Genomic DNA, 20,383 nt, shown 5'->3' on the forward strand with positions numbered 1-20,383 from the left:
ATCAGCAAGTGGTGAGAAGACCTTATATAAATAACCACCCCAGTGCAGTTTAACAACTGAAGGTTTCAGTCTGTGTAGACAGAGTAGAACAGGGGCAAGATGTCACCCTATCACTTCTGACCCATCTGCTCATTTCACAAATACCATTTTTTCTTCCTTACTTCTCTCTTATTCCACACTCTTCCCAGTTACCTTTCATCTCCTCTGTTTAAATCTTATACATGAAGCATCTCTGACCTCCATCCCCTTCTGGTGGGTGAAAATTTGTCTCCAGCTGGCACCCAGTAAAATGCTGGGGGAGCAGTAATGTTAACCAGGGCCACACAGTCAGATCCTTACTTTTACGTCCTCTTGTATGCCTGTACAGTGGAAGGGACACTGGCTTTTTTAGGCTTCATTCAACATAACTTGGCCCCCTCCCACACATGCAAGATGCACAATTCTCATCTATCTCGTAAGAATTTGGAGCTGAATTGAGCTTGTAGGAATTTGAATCTGTGGCTCCAGCATGTTGAAATCTGGAATTTTAGAGACGCTGACAGGGTGGGATATGGTTGCACCAAATCCTGACCTCCATTTTGTATTGTAATCTCCATTTTGTGCTAATGCTGAACACATCTAACCGTGCCCAAGGCAAGTTTGCTATGTTGTATTCCAGACAGTTACTCTTGCCAAGAAAGGAGCCTGATGCCTGGTTGGAGGTCTATCATGGAGCAATATAGGACCATCAACTAGGTCTCTCAACTGCTTGTCCAACTCCACGGAACAATGCATTTTCTACACAGGCGTGTTAGCATGGCTGGTAGATCTGCACCTTCTCAACTTGAGCACATGGCGAAAGGAGAGAGACTGTATTTAAGGGGACGGGATGCTTCTCTGAGTGGGGGAGGAGGGGCAGACCATTGCCACATAAAAGTAGAATGGCTAGGAGAGAGAAGGCAGGAGAGCCTTTGCTTAGCCTGAAATGCTGAGATGCCTCAGACACTCAGAAGGGGAAAGATCAGACGAGTGCTGTGTGTCTCTCAGGCCTTGTTGTTTCTCCAAAGATGAAGTAACCCTCCAGTGCTGCTTAATAGTAAAGAGACTAGTTAAGAAATTACTTTGCTAAATCTGTGGTTTCCAACTTTTCTGCGATGTTGTCCCTGAAGGGATTAGATTAAAAGTCCTAGGTTCAACTCTCTGCAGGAGTGTGTATAAGCAACTAGGGGTCTGGGGAGGTCTGAGGCTGTGGTTCCAGGGCCTGGGGTGGCTGGATTGCAGAGTCCCACATCCCAAGGAAGGGCTCAGAGAGAAGGTTGTAACCTGGACGTGTGCCTTACATACAAGTGCTGAGAATGGTGCCCAGACCCAGTGGACTTGGAAGCATGTGAATCCTCTTGCAACAGACTTGAGACCCTCCAGTTAGGGACTGGGCCTAGTTGTGACCGAGACCGCTAAGAAATTAGTCTACCTAATGCAAACACATACAAATTCTGTTGCGGGTTCTAGTGGTGGACCTATTGAAAGTCCACCATTATGTGGTATCTAAAGAAGGTAATTGGTACTTGAAGTGTCTCTCTCTCATGTTTTGAATTTATGGGTTCTGTTCCAGAGAGACACAAGAAAATGGAGTAATTATTGTGCTGGGTATAGAATGGGTGGAGTGGGGATGTAGCGGGACTTGATGGCTGCCATCTGTAACTCTTTTTGCTTGCTGATGTCTTCGTTAACAAGTTCAGCGAGAACTATCCGGTAGCAATTTTATGTGGCTCATATCATGAATGGAACTTTTCTCAAAATCATGAATGTCAATTTTATTCTAGCAAGAGTGAAACTAATTCTTCAACGACAGTTTCCTAAGCCATTAGCTGGGCTCGTTTTAAGAATGCTTTGAAATGTCACTCAGAATTTAATTATTTACGCTCTGAAAGACTGTGGTACCTCCCTTTTAATATTTCCTATTGATGGAAAGGACCATGAAACCAGCCAGGCTATGTTAGCTTGTTATTACGATCTTTCTGCTTATGTGCTTTATATTTTCTGGTAAGACTTAAAAATTAGTCAAAATAATTGATTGTAGTGTCATCACCGGCTCACGAGGTTTTGGTGCATCAAAGTGACTCTTCAAAAAAATAAATAAAAATGGAATGCTGCTGCAGTCACTCGTAGCTTGTATGCAGCTTGTAAACTTAGGGGCAGAAATGTTCAGTGCTTGGTCTCTGCCTGAAGATGAGTTCTTTTGGAACGGCTGAGCCATGTGAATGAAAGGACCATGTTTTGAACAGTTTTACAGGCAAAACTGCTCCATCTTGAAAGGTGTCTTTTGGCATGGAACTAGCCATCCTCGAGGAGCAATCGTTTCCTTCTTCTGCAGGGTGTTTAGCTTTGTTTTGACCTGAGATCTGAACCTTTGAAGATGGTGCAGTGATCATGCAGAAGAATTATGATGGCCTGTGGAGTCTTCAGTTACATGATGACATACTGTTTTTCCCACAGGCCTTATTCAGTGTTCAGGATTTTCCTGCCTTGGGGTGAATTAGGGTTGTGCAGTGAAGGAAACTTTTGTTTGTAAGGATCCCTGCCTCATTTGTTGCAGAAATTGAAAGGGGCTTAGTGAGCAAGGCAGGTGATTGCAGGAAGAGAGGGTAGTTTCATGGTTATGTCAGCTGAATGAAATGGATTCCCTCCCTGCCTCTGCCACAGAATTCCTTTGTGATGCTAGCTAAGTCACTTAAGGCAGACTTTTCACAGGTGGTCACTAGTTGTGTGTTCCTTTCTTTCTAGGGGCCTGATTTGGTTCTCTAGGGTCTGATTTGCAGCAGTGCTGGGTGTTTACAATTGCAGCTGAAGTTGGTGGGAGCTGTGCTTGAACATATAAAGTGCTATAAACTGTGTACTGTGAAAAATCAGGTCAAAGGTGGCTCAAAATTGGCACCCCAAATTAGTGAATACTCTTGACCTTTAAGCTTGCTTTGCCTAAAATTCCATTTGTAAAATGGAGATACTTCCGCTCACTCATCTCACAGGAGTATTGTGAGACTAGATTCATTAATTTTTGTGAAGCACTCCGACACCATAGCGATGAGCACCATAGAAAATCCTATGAGGAAATTAATAGTTCTGTCTTCAGAGCATGGTTTGAATAGCGTGCAGTAAGTAAGGCCTGGGGCCACTCATTGAGCAATGAGAGGACAGAATACTGAATAGATGTTAATTCAGTGAGTGGTGTCCATTCGGTGCACATAATGAGACAGGCGCCCTGTGGGGAAGAAAATATCATGTAATTAAAGATTGTATCATACTGCATATGTGCAATGGGGATAAATTAAGGTTGCCCAGGCAATTGTCATTCTTACATTTCTTAACTTTTGTGAGCTGAAGTTTGCAACTGTAATGTTCTTTTAATGTAGTTTTTTGTGTAATTTCCTAGTTTAAAAAAAAAAAACGCACTGAAAAAATAGATACCACTGTCTGGCATCTTATGACGCCCTTAGTAGGATGGTACCTTTTAGATCCAAAACTCAGACTTCTTCTGCTTGAGCTACTGAAGTAACTGATAGAGGATGACAACCTACTATTGCTGTGTGGACTAGCACTAGAGGGGAATGAGACACTGTTCCTGTGAGTCTTCTGTCACAAGTCTGTGCTCTACTGCACCACAGTCTCCTTGTCCCAGTCCCATTGTCTTCACCTAATTAGTCTGTCTCTACTCATCAGTCTCCTTGTCCAGTGAGTCCTAATCTCACCCCACCAGGTTCCCAGTCTCCCTCACTCTACTGTATCCTGTGGCCCCTTATCTCCAGACAGCTTGCCCAGCCAGTCCCAGGTCTCTCCCCAATTCCTTGGTCTCTTTCCCCCACCCTCACCCATGTTCCTTGTTACCACTGGCTCAGTCCCAATCTCCTATCCTGGGCTTCTCATCCCATCTCCATGTCCTCATCTTTCCCCAGTTCCTTGTCTTCAGTCTTTTCCCAGCCAGCTTCATTCTACCCCACACTTGAGCTCCTTGTCAGATATTTCCTCTCTTCCACACCTTTTCCCTGTTCCTCTGGTTCACAGTCTCCTGATTCACCTCTCTGCCAGCCGCCAGTCTCTGCCCCTGTGTGCCCCACTCCCCCAACCTTGTTCCATCCTAATCCTCCTCTGCAATGCTGTAGGTCTGGCTCTTGTCCCCTCTGCATTTGAATCGGGCTGCTTCCTTCTCCATGCAACCTGTTTGCCAGCAATAGGGACACTGAAAGCACAAGTAAGATGGGCTTCCTGCTGTCAGTTCCAGTGCCTGGTCTGGAGCAGCCAGCTTCACCCTGGAGCTCTGGACTCGAGGGGACATGCTCAGTTTTTCTATGGGGATGGTACATGCACAGCTTGGTCAACCTCAGGAACTGTAAGAGGCTCAGGCATGGTTGGTGAGGATGGAATCTTGGGAGATTTTAGCTGTTAAGTTCTAGCAAGTCTCTACTGCGCATTTTCATAGGCTTATAACTTGGGTGGATTTTCACAAGGATGCCAAAAGGCCCAGCCCTGACACAAAGGCCACCTCTGCCCATTTGCAATTCCCTCCTCCACAGCATAGGGGCGCTAAAGGTTTCCAAAGAAAAGATGGCTAGAGAATTGAAAGATACATTGTCTTGCACTAATCTTATTCTCAGAAATGACTGAAATGTTGACTGAAACTTTCCAAAAAAAAAAAAAAAATCAGCTGGAGGCAGACCCTTGGCATGGAAACTATTCAGCTCAAACGGTTAATGTCTGGCAAAAGTATAAGCAACTGAAAGCAGGGTCTTATAGTGGAAACTGTTGGGCAGCCTTAATAACAGGTCTGGCAACTAAAGGATAACTAAAGACTGCAGCATACAAGCAAGCAAAGTGAACATTGCCAATAGTTAAACATGTATTTCCAAACTTTTTGGAGTGCTAAACTGCCATGTCTAGTCTATTAATTTTGTTGGTGGGTCTCTAGGTTGCTGTTGTATACATGCAATACCACTAAAACAGCAGGAGATCAATAGTTATCTTTTTCTTTGGCTTATACTTTATTTGATGGTGTGGTGAGCAGCATCCAATGAGATGGTGAGTGCTCTTTTCAGAAGTGTTGCAAAGACTCGCTGTCAAGATGGATATATTGCAGGAGTTCATATTTTGAGTGACATTGCCACATGGACTGTACACTCAAGTGGCTGTGACTACTGGCTGGGTAATCACATAACTAAAGACTGAGTCACCTTTGGGATTCTGTGTGTGTGTGTGTGAGTTCATTTTTTCTTCTTTTTAGTTTCCACGTGAGACCCACTGAACTACTATTAAAATATTGCTTGTTCTTTTAATGTAATAAAACAGTTCAATGACACTTGTCAGACGAAAGCCTATTGAGAAGTGCTCACCTTGTGTTGTCCTCAGATTGTTCAGTCATTCTTCTGCTGACACATACTAGTCAAGCCTACTCTTGAACCTAAATATGTAATTTAATACACACATGAAAAGAACATGCTGGAGAATGAAATGGTTTGTTTGTTTCAAAATGCTAAAGGATACACAAGGCAAGAATATCCAAGTTAGAGTCATCAACAAAAATAAACATGACATTACCTTAGATGTGCTTGCAGTTCTGGCTCTTGTACGTCAGATCTTGTAAGCCAGATGATTAAAGCATAGACTTGCTAAGGGTATCAATAGATTACTTTAATGTTACTAAGGAAGTTTAAGAACTCAGCTTTATGCTGCTTCACTGGTTAAGTCTAGTCTTATTCAGAGTCCAAGCATTTCTCTTTGCTGGGGACCTTATTTTTGTCTTTGCATCTTTTCTTTTCCGCCCTTAAAGCTGCCATAGAACAGGAAGACACTCCTATTCTTGTGTCCACATATGGAAAACCAAATACACACGTGATCTGTTAGCACAAGTACACTCAATTAGTACCCTAAGTAGCAATATCAGAATTGCAGGGGGAGTAGGTAGTGACACCTGTATTTAGGTCACCTAACAGTTTCCACTGTAAAAGGTTTTTGAGACGTCCTAATGCCTCCATTGTCTGTAGAAGGCCTTTGAAATTTAGCAGGGTCAAAGCCCTGAGGCTAGAGATGCCTTTAATTTGTCCCAGGAAATTCCAATCAGGATTTGCTGAGTTATAAACCGTTGAAAATCATAATTTCCCTTCTCCTGCTTGCATTCCTCAGGAAAGTGTTGACAACTTGCCAAAACATTAACTGACCAGAGGTAATGTATGCAGGGGGGAGGGGAGGCACACTGGGTCACATGCCCATGGCCCGAGTTGCTGCTTGGCTTGTACTGCGCATGCTCACGTGGACAGCATGCTGCCCTAGTAGGATTGCCAAGCCTCCAGGATTGTCCTGGAGTCTTCAGGAATTCAAGATTAACATTCAATTAAATATTGTGTCGTGTGATGAAACCTCCAGGAGCACATCCAACCAGAATTGGCAACCCTATGTCCTAGTACAAGCTGGTTGTTACTGGAGCAGCTACGTCAGAGATTGGTGAGTGAGGGGAGGGGCAGGTAAATCTAGGCTGCTGGAGCCCCCCAAAAAGGAAAAATGTAAAAACCCAAGTCTCATGATGTGCAGCAGTCACTTATACAGATTTTCTGTGTATGGACATGAACTACATTGAAAGAACATTTAAACTGGAAAGTTAAATACTTGGAAAAAATTTTAAAATGCCCAATTTAAGGTTACCCATGAAACCTTAATTCTAACCCCTTGTACATTTATAACACAGGCTTTAATTACATGATGACATTTTTTCCCCCTGGACTCCTGGCTCATTCAGTGCACCGTGCGGATGCAGAAGGTGTCAGAATTAAGGTTATATAGGCACCTGTGCATCTGGCATATCCTAACTGGAGTTCTTGACTTTGCAAATTAAATAGTGTGCTTTTAACAGATTTTTGTGTATAAAGAAAAAATGTATTACATACAAACTTCGAAAAAATTGTGTATACATAGGCTATATCTTGGATGGGAGATTTGTGTCTGGACCCACACCTACTAGGATGCTTCAGCTCTCATTTTTATTGAAATAAATGGTTCAGATTTATTGGTCAGCATTACCTTCCCCTCTAAAACTGGGCGTTCTTTTTCTGCCTTCTTGAGAATAGGCCCAAGTTTGGATCTGTATTTTGCTGCAAGTACCTTTGTTGTGAAACAAATACCTTCACAAGTTTTGAGAAGCTGAAAATGACTTAGTAGTGATGTATAGTATTTAATTTAATTTTAACTTCTGCATTTGAACATGTACTGACTATATCTCTCTAGATATACTGAAATATGGAGCCATATGTGCAAATTTGCATCTGTTTCTAGTTTGTGATCAGTTTCTAGAAGAAATATTTGAGAATGTACTTGTGAGGAAATACGAGGAATTGATCGCATTCTCTCCAGTCCCATGTTTCTTAACTAAGAAAAGTAATTCTATATAAGTCAGTCTCCTGAATTGCTTTGTTTTGCAGAAATGGCTGTTGCTAGCAGTCTCTCTTCCATGTTTACTCCTAGCTATATGAAGAAACATCTGGCATATCTGGTCATGTGTCTAAAGGAGTTCTGGAAAAGCCCCTGCAGCACTTGCAGCATATTCTTAGACTACTGAAAATACTCATCCAGTGTCACATTTTTGTTTCCTTGTTTCTTTCTGCGCACGGGATAGCAAGCAACACCTTCTGTGAATAGTCATTTATCTTCTGCAATAGGTTTTTAAGGTGAATTTAAAGTCATGAAAGATGGCAGACTGATTATTGAGAAGACCATAAACCCTCCTTTTGACCCTAGAATAGGTACAGAATGGACAGCAGCAATGTAAGACTATCCTGAATATCTTGCCGGTGCTGATGGGATGCTATTTCCAGGGAAACCTTGTGATAACTAGCTGCAAGGCAGATGGGTATGGAAAAGTCATTAATGTTGTTCTGGTGACCTGTGTTCTTACCTACGTTGTCCCAAGCTTTCCTTTGTTCCTCAATTGATTTCAGTGCAGTTGAATATAGGTAATTCATAATAAAAGGGGTGGGACCATCTCATTACCTGATATTGCTGTGTGATACCTCTTCATAAGGAAGCTCTGTCACCTCATGTGTATATTCCAAATATCATTCCTAGTTGGTGGGGTAGAGGTGAGAAAACTAACCGGCCTAACTGAACTGTTGAGCCTTGGATACTGTTTTAGGAAGTGGGCATATCTTAATGGATTACAATTATTGTACTGCAGAAGCAAGGTGAGTGAAGTCAGGTGTAGTTTGGCTGAGGCTCTTCCAAAAAAAACTCCTGCAACAAGTGACAATTGAGGGCTGAATGGTCTTTGAGAGCTCCTGTGCTAAGGACAAAACTTCCAGCAAGGACCTCAGGAACTCGCAGGGTTTGTGAATGGGGATTTGTTCTGATGATGGCCACTCTGGTCGTGGGTTTACCTTCCCAGATTCCAGGCCCCCTCATCTCTGGTGAAAGGTTTGTTTTGTTTCCTACGTTTGCTATAGGTTTTCCAGATCATTGAATGCACTCTTGATGAAACGAAAGATACACCTTGTCAAATGAGGCCTACATGAGTAATTCAATATGGGAGAGGCTTATTTCATTTCTAATTTCTAATTAATTAATCTAATTTCTTATAAAATGGGATTTGAGAGGTAACTAGATCTGCGGGCTGAAAACAGGATGTTTGTGCTAAGAGAAGTAAATGTCAGTAAACTAAAAGACAGAATGTCTGAGCTAGCTAAGATAAGAGGGGAAACACCCAGAAAACCATTTACTAAGAACAAAATAACAGTGGACAAGAAAAGTCGGGAATGTAAACGTGAGGTAAAGTGTAAAGTCAGACATGGAGAGTGCATGGACTGAGTGTGCTGTACAGGGACTGGTTTCTGCAAAATAACCAAGCCAATCCCAAAACATGTAATCCAATATATAGTGAACGTAACATGATGTGTAGACTTATATAAAGGAAGGAGGTCATCTAGTCCAACCCCCTGCTCAAAGCAGGACCAATCCCCAACTAAATCATCCCAGCCAGGGCTTTGTCAAGGCTGACCTTAAAAAGGATGGTGTGACGAAGTGGGGCTGTTCTTAATGGTTCCTCTGAATAGTGTGGGGGTGCCTCAGTGTCCCCTAGGCAGTTCTTAAGAATCTAGGGGGTGGGATAAGGGTGTATGATCATTGCAGAGCCCTAGAGGGCAGGTGTGTGCAGGGGTCTGGACACAGAGAATGGCCAACACCCTGTTTCCTGGCAACTGATGGCCTGGGCCCATCCCCCCTGCAAGGTGAGAGCTAAAGGGTTGGAGAACAAAGGAATCAGGTGACCTCCTGGCCCGGGAAAGGAACAAAGCCCAGAGGAGGAGGGGCTGGAGGGAGTTTCAGTTTGGGGCTGTCTGGGACATTGAGTGAAGGGCAGACGTGGTTGTCTGGCTCACTGCCCCCCAAAATGGACCTAGCTGAGGGGTCCTGTTCTCTGCACCTACAAGCTCTGTTTTAGACCATGTTCCTGTCATCTAATAAACCTCTGTTTTACTGGCCGGCTGAGAGTCCCGTCTGACTGCAGAGTTGGGGGGCAGGACCCTCTGGCTTCCCCAGGAGCCCCGCCTGAGCGGACTCACTGGCGGAAGGATATTCTATGATTCTAAGGGGTTTCTGTGTAACTTTGGATCTGTGATGTACGCTGCATCCATCCCATGCGTTTGGGTGTTATCAACTCAGCATAGCTTTGCGGTATGCCAAATAAAGATCACGGAGCGACAGTCTGGAGTTGAACTGAGTTCTTGGGAAGCTGAGTGGAAAGAGGCCTTGAAGGAAATCCTGACGTACCTGACATAAGGTGTAGAGAATTCTGGATGTGCTGTGCATTTAGTTTCTGTGAGGCAGGTCTTTACCTGTGGTTGTGGACTGCGGGGTGTGGTTGTTTTTGTTTTGGGGTTTTTTTTTTTTTTTGTATGAAAGAGAAATTATATCCTATTTGTTAGTGATGCAGACTGGGAAAAAGAGGTTCGGAACCAATATATTTTATTGTTTTGTTTAATGATAAATAACCACAAATATGCTGTGCCATGCAGGGTGTTCTTAAATTGGAATTACTTGTCACCAGCAGAGTCTTCTTGCAAAAGAGGTGTCCCATTCTGCTTTTTCCAACTACTTCATTTCCTTGAAACTGGTAAACAATTTTGTGGTTGAGCACTGTTCCAACATAACAGGTAGGCACAATTCCCTCTTTTTAACTAGTATGCTACAGAACTAGTGTATTTGAGAAGGAAGGGCTGGATTCCTGTCCAGGTACTTTGGAAACTCACTTTTGCTTAAAAGAACTTTTCAGTTACTTACCAGACCTCTAGAGCTAGGTTGGGTTTGATAATTTGTAAATAAAATGTTTATAATGAAGGTTTCTCCCTTGAGCAATGTTCTGCACTAGGTATGCTTGTGACTTGGACAAAATGTGCCTATAGGCCAACTGTTTTATTCTGGCTACCTTGACGAAATATGGGTTTTGATGGTTTTTAGCTATGTAGAGATTTGATACAAGGCTTTAACATAGTTGACAGAGTTCCGCTAATAGGTTTTGAATAGTGGTAAAGAAGGCCAGACCCGTGAGTCTCTAAAAATGATTAATACTTCTAGAGACAAGCTTAATTACAGGGAGTAAATAAGAATATTTAGCATGATGCCTGAAGGTTGGGCCATGTGAGTGACTGCCTGTCATATGCATATAATATTTGGTATCTATGTGGCTCTAAGTATACATACATTGTTGACTTGCTGCTAATCAACATTATCTCTTTACAGCTAAAGGCTCTCATTGCTCATCTCATTTATGAGTAGCTGAAGCCTTTTTACATTTGGATTTATGAAATGTTTCTCTCCTGTGCTTTGGGTGAATGTACAAATACCTCAATACAGAATCACATAAATCTAGACTGAACAGACATCCAAAACCAAACTTTCTCCAGTAGCATGACCCATTGTACCCAATCACTTCCCCTCTTGCCCAATTCTCATCTCCTTTGCAAAAATATAAGGGGACTGTGTAGTCCCTGCGCTATGGCCTGAAGGTCAACAATACTTTAGGATCTGACAGGCCAAGTGGAGAATCACGATCCAGAGCGGAGGATCATTAGGTTCTGATTTTATCAGAGCACTTTTTTCTGGTTCCCCAGGTGGTGGTCTTATAACTAGGGAAAACTTGCTTGCAATCTCAGCAAATTTGATAAATCTTGGCACAGAAGAAAAATTAATTTGGCCTGTTCCCAGGAGCTGAGTTTAGGTAATATGGTTTATGCTTGAGAGTCGTTAGTGATCAATCACTGCAGAGTGTTTGCTTCACTTCCAAGCTCTAGTGTATAGTCTGGTAACTCTGGATGCCATGAAAAATGGAGCCGCTGCTGTAGAGCCTGGAAAATACAGGGCACGTGCAACTGAGACCATACTTGGATATGTACATGTACAGTAAGGTTGTGTAGATTGTGTCCTTTTTAACTATTTATATGCTATGCAGTTTTCCACATTCCTGCTGTTGGAGTTTTGTCACTGAATATTTTCCAGGACCAATTTTTTCCAGTAACACTTTTTTGGTTGTTTTTTTCATTTCATTTTTTTTTAATTGAAGTGGAGTCAAAAATAGGAGCAGTTTATTCTCCAAAGAGGGAAACAGATTTCCACAAGCTATGAAAATTGAAGATTGGTTTTTCAACCCCAAAGATAGCACTTAAAGGCCTAATAAACCACACTTATGTGTGTGTTTGTTTAGTATAGTGGATGTCCTAGCTATATGCTGCATTTGGATTTTGGATACATCAGAATAAACTAGCTAAAAATAATGGTGACAGTGCTGGAATTTTCACTGTGTGTTTTTTGTCAGGCTTGAATCATAAATTCTGAAGAAGAGCTAATGAGATTTTTTTCTCAACCTTAAAATCAAATTGGTGGAATTGGTGTACTAACAGATTGCAGATCACAGTCTGAGACTTGGCAAAGCAGGCTACAAGCTCTACACCTTACTCATTTTGTAATATTTATTTGTTGGACCATTTCCTGTGACATTTTCTACATTGGTTGAAGTTAATTACTTTCAAAATTAAATACTCCAAACTGTGTAGCCGTAACAGTTGTTACAACAACAGTTGACAAAATCTTTACTAAAAGAAAAGGAGTATTTGTGGCACCTTAGAGACTAACCAATTTATTTGAGCATAAGCTTTCGTGAGCTACAGCTCACTTCATCCGACGAAGTGAGCTGTAGCTCACGAAAGCTTATGCTCAAATAAATTGTTAGTCTCTAAGGTGCCACAAGTACTCCTTTTCTTCTTGCGAATACAGACTAACATGGCTGTTACTCTAAAATCTTTACTGTTTTTCAAACTGCAAAAGTTTTTCCAGTGTGTAAATATTATCCACTAATGCATGGTTCTCGGTTACTTCATCTACATATCCGTTTGTGGCTGACTGTTTGGAGGAGTGTGATTGTGGCTAAGCAGATAGCTATTGCAATAAAACCTGCGTGTTCAGTGTTGCCCTCCATTGGATGAAATTTTGGTTCCAGTGAGGTCAGTGGTAAAACTCCCATTGATTTCATTGTGGCTAAGATTTCACGCTGGTTTTGAAAAAGCTCCATGGAGTTGTTGCTCCTAAACTCCTCTCTGACCTTCTACCACCTACTCACCCTTATATACGCTTCCTCCCAGTTTGTCTCCTGTCCATTTACTCTGTATGGGCTGCTCTTGTACTTATGCTGCCCCATATATGAAATTACCTATGAGTCACTATATTTCTTTAAAAATCTTGCACTGTCACCCGCCTACATCTGAATCTGATGCCCCAGTCCCTTGATTGTAACTAGTCTCTGAGCATATTTACCAGCCTTTTAACTCTTGAATATGTTTCAGGTTTCTCTTTTTAATTCACTTGATCTTCATCTATTGTCTTTTATTTTTTTCCTTTCTGCCTCCGACCGTCTCCATAGTCAGCTCTGTAAAGATCCCCTCTCTGCTTTACGTTGCCACTTTGTAAAATGTTTTCAATAGAGCTGGTCAAAAAAATGTTCAACAGAACGACCTTCAGTGCAGGTTAGTAAATATCCACAATGTTTCATGGGAACATGTTGATTTTTGGCTGCTTTTGACTGAAAAGACAGAATATTTTGGTTAGATTTTTATATAAAAATATTTATAATCAATACAAAAGTCGATTTCAAATGAATTGAAACAAACGGCTGTTAGTCCTGAACGAAAACTTTTTGGAATTTTCACTTTGCAGGAAATTTCTACATTTCAGCTTTTTGTTCTGATTGGCAACAAACAAAAACAGGAAATGTTGGAATTTCCTTCCAGTTCCTGACCAGCTCTGACTTTCACATACTTTGTATGGAAGGCTGGAGCTTTTTTTCCCCTTTTTCTTTTTCTTTTTTTAAGGTGTTTTTTCAGAAACACTCTTCAGTTGTTTCCTAATTTTAAATTAGGAAGCATATAAACAAAAGATTGTTTATATGCTCTGAATGTCAGTTCAGATCTCCTGATGTCTTGTTTTCTAAAACACTGAGGAAATATATGGAAAGGCACTAGATACGTTAAGAGAATGATGATGGAATGTGGAAACCATCACCTATGGATCAAGATGTTCACATTTAGCCTAGTGATCAACAGCCGTTCCAATCAGACAGGTGTCTAGGCTTTGTGGAATGAGTTCAGTATGTAGTGAGCAAACAGACTGGTTGAATCTCTGAGAACAACATCCTTAGGAAGAGGAATGTGTGTAATTTTATTCGGAATATTGTCATTATTCTCTGTGGTGATTTCTGTCCATTATTCTGTTCATTTAACAAGTTTTTAGATTAAATCTGACTGGTCAATGGTAGTATGTTCCTCTTTCCTTTTTTACATTTTATGTTGAGTTGTGATGATTCTGTTGTTATTCATATTGTTGGCTGTTCCCTTTTTTTTAAGATGTAAATCTTTCCCAGACTAGTTCTGTTTCCAGAGTGAATAATGTAAGCGTCTCTCTTGTTAGTGCAAGAATCTAAAAGTGAATCACTATCATAGCTCTGTTTTTGTTCTTATTTTGGTCAGTATTATTAAACATAACACCTAAATCAGGTTTTTCATAGCAGAGAGTTATGTCCTAGTAGAGTTTTAAAAAAACATTAATTACTACACTGCTGGTATCCCTGCATTTTCTATCTATTGTCAGCAGTCCATTCACAACTACAGTACTGCTTGTTTGGTTTTCTGTAATTACTCCCATTCTGTGCTTCTGTGTAAAAAAATTAGTTTTTACAGTAACTACCCTTTGATTGTATACCCAATATGTGCTTTAAGAATCTCATCTCAGGATCTAGGTATGATGTTTTGCCACTTGTGCACTTCAGTTTCAAGTATCAGATAATTTGGTTCCATTTTGGAACGGATTTCATTTTTAATACTCTCACCTAGTTTTAAAAATCAGTCCAAAGCTTTCTTACTGCTTTTAAGCTCTTTGTGCAGTAATTTTTTAGCCTGCATGTTTTGTTTTTTGTACATTGCAAAGCATAATGGGGCTCATGTTTGGTGCTGTATGTGCTAATAAACAGTGAGCTAAATCACCTCTTTTGAAACTCATTCAGTTCCAGTGGAGTTACATGGGAATGAATTTGGCCCAATAATTCAGCTTCCTGTTGTGCAAGAGTGGTACTCTGTTGTCACATCGTACTGTGAAACAGTAAAAAGTACATTTACAAATTAATAAAGAACCTTTTTATGCCTCAGCAGAAGTCTTTATAGAAGGTAACATGTATTTGAGCCAAATGTCATGGAGTAGAAATTGGAAATATCGATACACTAGTGTGATGAACTGGAGCTATATCTGCACAGCTTATGCATTCTGATTGATATTGTGATGTATTATGGGGGAAAAAAAACCCTGTATCATCTGTGCCTACAGGTATGTGGATATACCATTGCTGACAGGCCCTGTATAGCAGATACGTACCAGGACAGGGACAATGGGAAACACTTAATATTAATAATGGTACTTAAACCTCGTGGAATGTTATGTTAAAAAAGCAGCTGCATCCTTAGGTATTTTTTTAAGCTGTTTCCTCTGAAGGGAGGGTGTATGTAAGTGCAGTGGAAAGTTACCAGGAGGAGAACAAAAGAGGCCAGGTGACCAGAAGAGATTTAAATGAAAAGCCACACAGGAACAGAGGGGGCCAGATGTGAAGAGGAAGCATGGGGCAAGGGAGAGCAAAGTCACAGAAGCTGAGGAAGGTGACTCCAGGAGGGAGAGGCCACGTAGCAGGTAGCAGCCACATGGGGAAGGGAGACCTGCCCACTTTCCTGAGCCCAAAGGACTTGGACCTCAGCTCCGAGACTGCCCTGGAGTGGTAAGATTGAGGCAGGGACATGAGTTTTAGTGTTCTGTATGATTTGTACTCTCCTGTGCTTGCTTTACATGATTAAGTGTAAAAGAGCATAAAAGTGTTAGTGCAAATTGTCACTCTGTATTTAACTGCTTCACAATTACTGCTTTCCCTTGTGGCAGTCTAGTTAAACTAGAAGCTTCACACCTTTCAGGTGAAGTTCTGGGAGAGCCGTATGTTTAAGTTGGGGTATCTTGGGAGTTAGCGTTGAGGAGCCCCATTTCTGAGAAGGGGTAACAGACTGAGAGTCAGTGCCCAAGGAAAGTGCTAAGGGAGGAACCCAGGGGATCCAGAGAACAGAGGCTTGGATTCTTCTCACAGCAGTCTTAGAGGAAGGCCAGGAGAGGGTGCTTGCTAGCATCTGTGACAACTAGTGAAAACTTAATTAACCTTTTTAAGAAGGATAAAGGCCAAGATGATCAATAATGACGCATGATTTTGGGTGCTTCCTTTTTCAGGTGCCCAGTTTGACACACTTTAAAGTGGCGGGCCTGTGTTCTCTCAAAATCAGTCCCTTTATAAAAGTATCAATTTGTGTACCCAAAATGAGTAGTTGCTCTTAATTCATCTTGCCAAGGGGCCTGAGGCAAAGCCTGTTGGTGTCAGTGGGAGTCTTTCTGCTGACTTCAGGCAGCTTAGGACTAGGCCCTAAAACCTTATTGCAGTTTATTTAAATACAGGGCTGTACTAAAAGTAGGAGCTTTATGAATAAAGTTTGATGACTGATTAGTGTGACTTGGCTGCTCAGGGAATAGCTATGCTTCCATTCCAATTCAAGAGAAATCAGCTTTGTACAGACCTGAAGGCATCTAAGTATACCCAAAGTTTTATCTGAGTAGATAGCCATGCACCATGTTCTGTCTTTGTTCAAAAATATAGTGCAATATGTATGAAATATCTTTAATATGTACTTTCATATCATTAATTGTGTCTGAGTAAGAAAGAATTGTCCATCTTTAACTCCACTGTTAAAGAACTGAATAGCAGAATGCAACAGTTCCAAGTGTGCCGTGTGAGGCGCTCCCAGTTCTATAAAGGGTTTACAGTAACACCCTAGAAAGACCACTTGAACAGGTCCTTCCTAAACTGGGAAGATGTCAGAAACCTTCTGGATGAATCAGCTAGGTCAGTCAGGATGCAGACCTGTCAGGAAAAAGGATCACTTGAAAGGCACATCTCTTTATTGTGCCCAGGCATTCCTGTAATTGCCTTGGGGATAATCCGTATGGGTTTAATGAAAGGTTTGTTATAATTGATGAATCATACCCATGTTTGTGCAAGAAAGGCTTTTGCCATGGTTTTCCCACTATCATTTCACAGCTTCTCTTCTCTTCTCCCTCTCCACCCCCGCCCCCTTCCCCCACTTGACGGCTTGCTTGCTCACACAACATGATAATAGTTGGAGGACGGGTTTAGTCACTTCAGTCTCTGTTATTGTTTAATTGGACAAGGTGGATGAGTTAATATCTTTCATTGGGCCAACTGATATGTTCTGGGATGCAATCCAGACTGGTGAAAAGTTGTCACCTCTTAACTTATAACCCTTAAGTGCCTTCAAGCTTTGTTTCTCTAACGCTCTGCCTGGAATGCCCACAGTAAGTAACAAGCATGTGCTTTATCTCTATGTATTGGGCAGCCCTGGTCCAACTCTTTAGATCCAGGAGCCTGCCTGTAATGCCACCTACTTCCACTTGTCTTCACCAGCCTTAGTTAACGTCTGGTAAGGTGATAGTAGCTCACCCACCTCATCTGTCTGATATCTTGGGACCAACACAGTTACAAAAACACTATATACGTTGCTTAGTTGGAGAGTTAAGCATGCCTGTGATGAGCAGACTGGCCAAGTCACAGTAATGCCTCTACTTTCCTTTTTAAACTTCATTATTACTATTTATTTGTATTATCCTAGCACCTAGGAGTCCCAGACATGGTCCAGGATCCCATTGTGGTAGGTGCTATATAATCTTTCTGGGATTCCAAATACCAGAGGTCCCTGAGTTGGAAAGCTGAGATCTAGGTTTGGATTCAGACTTTTCCCCCACAAAGTTCAGGGATCACTAATGGATGAAACAGAGTTTAAGCACAGTCTTGTTTTTCTCTCATGTCATCCCTTTATGTGAGGAGCAACTCCTAGTCAATGATCCAATGAATATCTGTGAAGTTAAGCATACGCATAACTGTTTGATGGGTCAGGGCCTAGTATGGTACAGGAAAACAGTACTGGATCTGTGCAAGGAAATGTTTCATGCAGCATTTCAACCTCTAAACATTCTGAGTAGCAAAAGGAACAGAGCTATTATTAGTGATGATGAGTGTGGGACTTTCATAAAGTAGCAGTCATTACTCATCTGTTTTCATTTGCAGAAGTTTTCTAGCAAAAAGCAGGCACAAATGTAATAGCAGAGGCTAGGAGGTGGATAGTAGGAGGGAAAAAGTGCTATCCATTTCTGAAAGCTAGTGCTTAGTAAGACCTTTCTGTATAGCTTTGGTTTTGTGGCCATCAGAGAAACAGTTGATTGGGAACTCTTGCCTCGCTGGGTCAAAAAGTAAAAAAAAAAAAAAAAAAAAATGAATTCAGAGGGTAAGTTTTGAGTTTTTTTGTTTTGTTTGTTAGTGTAAAATATGGTGCTTTTGTATCAAACAACTTCTGTTTTGGGGGAAGCCATTCTAGTATGGTATTGTGTTTACATGTTCCTAACTCCTTGCCGTTAGTTGGTTTGCATGAAATGCATTAAGAACTAGAGTCTGGCTTGTACTGTGTATGGAGTTCAGATAAGGAAGTTGGTATATGAACTTACTCAAAAGTAGTCTCTGAATGGAAAGATAAGGGTGATAAAACTCTTGGAGGTACTTATGATTGAATTGCTGGCTGTATCTTAAGGAGTTTAATAAAATTGTAAATCTTTCCTCCCTAGTCCTTTTTCTAAAATGGAAAAGTCCAACAAGTTTGCACAAGACCTTTATATGATCTTTAATGATCAGCTGTTTGACTTCCATGTTTGACTAAAATGTCCATTATCACTGCCTTTACTATTTAACTATGCATATTTGGAGTGATGCTGTCATGAGGTCCTTTCAGGATAGACTCTCCATTGTATTAACTGAAAATTTGCATGCTGTGCTTTTCAACATTTTTGTGTGTGTGCTTCTGAAGAGCACTCGTCCATGTTAAGGAAAAGGTGAAATACTCCCATTGACTTCAGTGTACTTGGGCTTGAATCTGGAGTTATTAGGTCATTGCTGCACAACGTACTGAAAGTTAGTCTTAAACTTTCCATGGAGTTTCCAGTATAACTTGCGCAAATCCAATAAAATCAAGGAACAGCATTTTCTCTTTCCCAGTAGTAAGATTAAGGTTTACCTTGCAAATCAGATTAATCCATAGGGTTATTATGCTTCTCTTAGTGAGAAATTTACTCACTTTTCATGGGCAACATGAATTGGGTGAACTAATCCTTACATATTGCTTATTGCTAATTGCTAGTATAAATACTCTTCTTGTTCAAAATATCTGTTTTAAATTTTTGCAGTGGGGTAGGGGAACAAGCAGAGAAATGTTTAAATTAGAAAAAACAAATGGAACATAACCCTAATAGAAGAAACTCTAAGAACAATTGTAACAGGTTGCAGTTATTAAGCTTAAAGTCCGCGTTGATGCCAAACGTGCATTTTTTTTCTGATAAAGGATGAGACGCAAGAAGACCAATCAACATGTAAATCAGTGGGACCACGCATACAAAATAGGAGGGCAGGATTTGGCCCATGATTATTGTACTAAGGCCTCTTCCTGCTCCTATTGAAATCCGTAACAAAACTCCTCGTGACTTTTTAATGCTGCTGGTTAAAATTCTATCTAGTTACAGTTCACTTTATTGCCACTTTCTTACATTTCTAAGTCTTAAATTTGCTTTGTTTTAAATACATATCTAAAACTTGAGTAAACAGACACTTTCTCTTTGAAATGCTCAGAGCTTGCTATTAGAGTCTTGCTGTCTCCCTTCTTGCTAAGCTGGAGGGAGGAGAATGATTGAGTGGTACAAATGTAACACTTCGATTTGGCTACATACTGTATTTAACAACTAAAATAACCATTTTTTTCTGGATTCACAGCATTGGCTTTATTGCATATAAAGATTTTAGTAAGTCCAGGTCAGCATAAATAGTTCAAAATGACCTGGCACCAGAATGAACAAACACATCTCCACCCTCTGGAAACAGGAGTCTACAGTAGAGAATTTTAATTTGCTTGTTTTTCTCTATGGCAAACATTTAATTTCTTTAGTGTTAACTCTGGTAGTGTGGCTTGTGCAAGCAGGATGTCAAATGGGGAGGGAGCGGGAATCCCCAAGTAATATACTGTCAATTCAGTATTCCTTGGCATCCCAGTTAACTTTCAGCACAACAGTGTTAATCTATTTTTCTAGATGTATTCTTCTGGTTGTGGTGGTAAATAGTTAAAATTCAACTTTTCAATGGGTTGGACTGAGAAAATTTGGCTAATACTGTATAGATGGTAGGGATGGTGGCTGTTCCAGTTCGAAAAATTTAGGTGATGCTTTGAGTATATTGTTTCTTTATTATATACGTGCATACAAATATTCATGTGCCTCCATGTTTGCAGGATTGAGCCCTTATTTTCTATCTTGCATTTACATTTTTGATTCATTAGTTTCAATGAAATAAATGGTATTTAGGATTTTTTCTGACTTTTCAATTTAACTCACTCTTTGCATTTAATCCCTTGTTCACAAACGCTTTAATGTGCAAAAGTTCACTGTCAGTACTAATTTCCGCTTTGCTGTTAGGTAGAAAAAAGCATTATTACAGAGAAGCTCTCCAAGCCACAACTCCTTCACACGGGAATATGTTTTGACAGGTATGCTATTGATCAATGGATTCATTATTACTGTATTAATGAAAAATCGAGAAACCAGAAGATATTTGAAAAAGGTCATGATGTTTAAATAATAAACGTAGGGATTTGTTTGTTTTTTAAAGTTGCCTTCTGGGCTTTTCGTCTTTAGGGGATACACT

The 20,383-nt window shown here is 40.7% G+C and overlaps 1 protein-coding gene across 8 annotated transcripts in view; it reads left to right on the forward strand.

Moving 5' to 3' along the window:
• The window catches only part of MITF (melanocyte inducing transcription factor), a 168,071-nt gene that overhangs the window by 51,191 nt on the left and 96,497 nt on the right, over positions 1-20,383 (forward strand). Inside the window, exon 2 of one of the 8 annotated variants that reach the window (XM_073351085.1) lies at positions 10,055-10,160. The exons of 6 other annotated variants lie outside the window; for them this stretch is intronic. The gene's annotated coding sequence lies outside the window, so the exon portion shown is untranslated. Of the gene's footprint in view, positions 1-10,054; positions 10,161-20,154; positions 20,226-20,383 lie in introns of those variants that run through there. One more of the 8 variants, XM_073351088.1, reaches the window with a different exon arrangement.

This window comes from Lepidochelys kempii, chromosome 7 (assembly GCF_965140265.1).
Source record: "Lepidochelys kempii isolate rLepKem1 chromosome 7, rLepKem1.hap2, whole genome shotgun sequence".
Classification (NCBI taxonomy): domain Eukaryota; kingdom Metazoa; phylum Chordata; order Testudines; family Cheloniidae; genus Lepidochelys; species Lepidochelys kempii.